This window comes from Capsicum annuum, chromosome 7, assembly GCF_002878395.1.
Source record: "Capsicum annuum cultivar UCD-10X-F1 chromosome 7, UCD10Xv1.1, whole genome shotgun sequence".
NCBI lineage: Eukaryota > Viridiplantae > Streptophyta > Magnoliopsida > Solanales > Solanaceae > Capsicum > Capsicum annuum.
Window position 1 is genome coordinate 167,869,945 of NC_061117.1, and position 5,903 is coordinate 167,875,847.

The window sequence follows — 5,903 nt, forward strand, 5'->3', positions numbered from 1 at the left end:
GAGATCAGTCCTATCTAACAAGTGATCTCTGCATCTGATGATACTGATACTGATTGACCATAGTTGAGATCAGTCCTTTCTGGTGGGTGATCCCGGGGTGTATTTATAATGATAAGGATTAGCTGTATCTAACAGTCCTAAATCTATACTACTGAGCTGAATTGACTGTATCTGATAGTCTTGATTCTGCAACTGAAATTGTGGGATGTATTTATCTAACTGACATGCCCCATAATAAGATAACAGGAGTCCAACCAGTAACCCCAACTAGAAGGGTGTCAGCACCGCACCACTGGTAAAGACAACTGCTGTGGAGTCCATCCTAATCTAGCGGGTGACCCTTGGGACCAGTCCTATACATTTAAATGCGCTAACGGGTGATCCCTGAGTATGTCAGTCCTATCTATGGGTGACATCTCGTACCTACACTGGATACTTAGTTCTGGAACTTAGGGATTTCTTCTAGGGATCTAAGTCCTATCAAGCAGGTGAGTCCCCATCCCTAGGCTCGCTCGGTGCTGAATCTTACTCCCATCTGAAAGATACTGAACTGATTAAATGAGCTAAACTGATAAATTGAGATTAACTGATTAGCTAAACTAAACTGATACTAGTATTTACTAAGTTCCATTGACTAACGAAATGTACCGAGTTCTAAGGACTGACTGAGAATACTAAAGTTATTGAGATTACTGAGCTACTAAAATTATTGAGATTTTTGAGATTTCCTGAGTCACATTACTGACTGAGTTCTATGGATCATAGATTAACTGAGGAGATCCTGAAAACATGACATGGCTCTAGGCACACAGCTAAATGTTCGAGTACAAGTACCCCCAGGACTCGATGGGAAGAAACTGACATAGCATGGCTTACTTGAACACATGACCAATAACACAATTCATAATTCATATATTAAAGCACTTCATCAAACATGTGATATGCATAAACTTGTACATACATGGGGATTTCATGATATCATACTAGTTGGGCATTGTTCCTTCATCTAGGCATTTAATCATACACATGGTAGGCATAGCACATGTAGACAACCTTATACAACCATTAATCATCATGATTCATCTCTAATTTCATCATCCTAGGGGTTATTTATAGGTTCACATAAATATACATCTGTACAAATCAATTCCATATAAAATTTATCACTCTTAACATGAACAAAACAAACCCAACCTAAAATTCAAAAAGAAATCAATAAACTTAAACTTAGAAAATAGATTCTAGGGCTTCATGGATAAAAGGAGTCCATGAATGAACACTACACATACCTTATCTTATGATTCTACAAAGATTGACAGAGAGATTCTTGAAATTTGACGGTGAATTCCCTTGGAATTGAATCTTCCATGAAAACCCTAAGGCTTGTTCTTGAGAGAAACATAAGAGAAACTAGTATATTTTGGGTGAAGAATGACTAAATCAAGTGTTATTGGTTATATATAGGGGTGGGAAATTGACCCTTTTAACCCTGGATGCGTCTTTAATTTCTGAGAAAATTTCCCAATTTTCAACCTTGGCGCGACGCGCCACTATCGCGCCAAGTCACTGGAAAGTGACAAATGAGAAATTGCACGGTGGCACGACACGGAGCTATCACGTTGCCACCTTTTCTGCAACCTAGAATTTTGGCGCTATGTTCCACTATCTTGGAGTAACACTGTAAATTGACAATTTCCATATAACCTATCTCCGCGACGCGCTGAAGGCTCAAGTGATACATTGTCTCACTAAAAAGGATCTAACTCTTCACTCGGGTGTCAGATTTGGGCGAATTTGGTATCGATGGAAAGCTTATTCAATTCCCCACATGAAAAAAAGTGAAAGTCATGAAAATAAAACTTGTAAAAAAGTTGATTCATATTTCAAAGAAAGATTTTAACATTCTTTGAAAACTTTTCAAGCTAGGAAAAGTACGGGGTATTACAATATCTCCCCCTTGAGAACATTCATTCTCGAAAGAGACTGAGTGAGAGGGAAAGAATACAAACTGACATACATACTAAACATAAATGGATGGAACATGATTTCATAACTGACATGACTGATGGCTGAATATAACATACTAAACATGCATATCTGATGCATGACTAATAAGCTGAATTTATTCATATCTGATGCATGATTGATAATTGAATTATGAGTACATGATTGAGTATTCTAAAGAACTGAATTTCTCGCAGTGAGAATGCATGTCTAATGCATAATTACATACCTGAACTGATGTATGAATGTACGGCTGAATATGCAAGGGTACTTAGTACCAAGTTTGTGATGAACACTGAACATGAAACTGAGTAAGACTAAGGAGAACTGTTATCTTAACTAGAAATGCTAATGAATCTGAGATTGTCTTACTAAACATGCATGAGCAAAAACATGAGAACCTAACTTAGTCCGGTCTGATACGTGACATACGAACTGAACATTATGAATAGAACTAAGCCTCTTAATACTTTGCCTAAAGCTGAGGTTAGGACTTTGAGGGTCAACTTATGAATACACTCTACTCTAAACTGGATTCTTTATTCGAAGAGAAACTTTATTTTAGGCATGAGAACTTTGAGGAATAATGGTGTATCTCCCCCTCTGGACACTACGTCCTTCTAAGAATGCTCACCTTACTGAGATACTGGGGTGATGCACAAGGCATCGACGGACTAATTCATGACTGAGAGTTTAACTTTGAGCCTATGCTCACTGGCACGACATGAATACTGAAATCAGGGAAATTGTTCCTAAAACACCTCATAGCCTCTTGCACATAAGTGTGGTGCACAACATACGCATGTACAAAACTCTACTAGGTGCGGCTTTTCAAACATCCTAGGACACTGTTGAACCTTAGGCTCTGATACCAAGTTTGTAATGCCTTGAATATGGTACCAAGAATGCTACACGGTGCCCATGACCTTGAAGGACCACAAGCTAACCCATGACTGATATCTATAAACTGAGCACTGAATATTAATAATAATATCATAAATGCGAAAACATGAACTGAAAGGCCATAAGGTTCAATACTAGTGCATGACTGAAAAGTATTGTATAACATTACCAAAACAATAAAGATAATTGTCTGAACATAATATGGTCTGAAAGCCTCTATACTTTCTAAATAACGAGTTGATGGGATATATCCCCAACTAACTCCAACTACTGAAATAAACTAAAAATTGAAATAGTAATGTGATCATTATGTCCTCAAAGGAGGAGGAACCACTACTAACTCTGATCGCTGAACTGGGATGCTACTTGTTCTCTGGAGCTCGTGCTTCTAAACCTATGGTATAAGACACCATAGCACAAATGTGTCAGTACTTTAAATATATTGGTATGTAAGTGAGGTAGGCTGAATGGAATAGGTTCATATGCATGAACAATACTAATTGACTGACTAACATGAATATAAGAATACATGCATGCATACGTAACTGTAACTGAGTTCATAATAGGACTGAATACTGAGTTCTGACTACTGAGTCTACTGACATTGACATCTGAGTCACTGATGAGTGAGAAACTGATACTGTATTATTGAATACAGACGGACTGATACTATATTACTGATACATGGATAACTGTGTTTGACAGTTCTGATTATAAAGAACTGGTCTGGTTGAATGTATCTGACAGTCCTGAAGCTGAATGCTAATAACATAACTTCTGATAACTGATATAACTAATAACATAAGTGACTGTATCTGATAGTCCTGAACCTGATCGAACTAACTGAGTTTCGTACTGTATCTGAGTAACTAAATCTGAGATCAGTCTTATCTAGTGGGTGATCTCTATATATGATAATACTAATACTGATTGACCATAGTTGAGATTAATCCTATATGGTGGGTAATCCCAGGGTCTATTTATAATGATAAGGATTGACTGTATCTAACAGTCCTAAATCTATACTACTAAGCTGAATTGACTATATCTGACAGTCCTAATTTTGTAACTGAAACTGTGTGATATATTCATCTAACCGACATGCCCTATACTAAGCTGACTGGGGTCCAACCTGTAACCCCAGCTGGAAGGGTGCCAGTACCATGCCACTGGTAAAGACAACTGGTATGGTGTCAGTCCTAATCTAGCGAGTGACCTCTACGATCAGTTCTATACATTTAAATGTGGCAACGGGTGATACCTGAGTATGTCAGTCCTATCTAATAGGTGACATCTCGTACCTATGATGGCTACGTAGTTTTGGAACTTAGGGATTGCATCTAATGATCTCATTTCTATCTAGCGGGTGAGTCCCCATCCCTAGGCTCGTTCGGTACTGAATCCTACCCCCACCTGAAAGACACTAAACTGATTATTTGAGCTTAACTGATCAACAAAACTAAACTGATACTAGTGGTATTGTTTAGCAGAGCTAAACTAAATTTATTGAATTCTATTGACTGACAGAATATATTGATTTCTAAGGACTGACTGACAATACTAAAGTTACTGAGATTACTGAGCTACTAAAATTACTGAGATTTCTGAGATTTCCTGAGTCACATAACTGACTGAGTTCTATGGATCATATCTTGATTGAGGAGATCGTAAAAACATAACATGGATCTAGGCACACAACATGACTTATTTGAACACATGATCAACAACACAATTCGTAATTCATATATTAAAGCACGTCATCAAACATGTGATATGCATAAGATTGTACATACATAGGGATTTCATGATATCATACTAGTTGGGCATTGTTACTTTATCTAGGCATTTAATCATACATATGGTAGGCATAGCACATGTAGACAACCTTATACAACAATTAATCATCATGATTCATCTCTAATTTCATCATCTTAGGGTTTATTTATAGGTTCACATGAATATACATCTATACAAATCAATTCCATATAAAATTGATCACTCTGAACATAAACAAAACAAACCTAATCTGAAATTCATAAAGAAATCCATAAACTTAAACTTAGAATAGAGATTCTCGAGCTTCATGGACAAAAAGAGTCCGTGAATGAACACTACGAATACCTTACAATATGATTCTACGAATATTAATGAAGAGATTCTTGAAATTTGATGGTGAACTCCCTTGGAATTGAACCTTCTATGAAAACCCTAGGGCTTGTTCTTGAGAGAAACTAGTATATTTTGGGTGAAGAATGACTAAATCATGTGTTATTGGGCATATATAGGGGTGGGAAATTGACCCTTTTAACCCTGGACGTGTCTTTAATTTCTGAGAAAATTTCTTGATTTTCATCCTTGGAGCGACGCGCCACTATCACGCTAAGTCACTGGAAAGTGACAAATGGGAAATTGCATGGTGGCGCAACGTGGAGCTATTGCGTTGCGACCTTGTCTGCGGCCTAGAAGTTTGGTGCAACACACAACTATTGCGGACCAACATTGGAAATTTACAATTGTCATTTGAGCTATCACCGAGATGCGCTAAGGCTTCGGTGATACACTGTTTCATTAAAAAGGCTCTAACTTTTCATCGGGGTGTCAGATTTAGGCGAATTTGGTATCGATGGAAATCATATTTGATTCCCCACATGATAAAATATGAAAATCTTGAAAATATAACATGTACAAAAGTGGATTCATATTTCAAAAAAAGCTTCTAACATTCTTGGGAAACTTTTCAAGCTCGGAAAAGTACGAGGTATTACAAGTTTGAATTTTGCATCAAAGTTACAGTGGACACTGGTTCACCATAGGCTAGGACCAATAACTGGAGATAATACTTTGAGCCCCGACAAGGCTACCTTGGTATTAGATATTATGGAAGGGAATGATATTGATATTACAAGATCATTATGGGAGATAAGAGATACGGTTGTAAGCACTGATGTAAGCCTGGGTTTTCCATGTTTGGCGATAAAGATTTATTAGGAGGATAA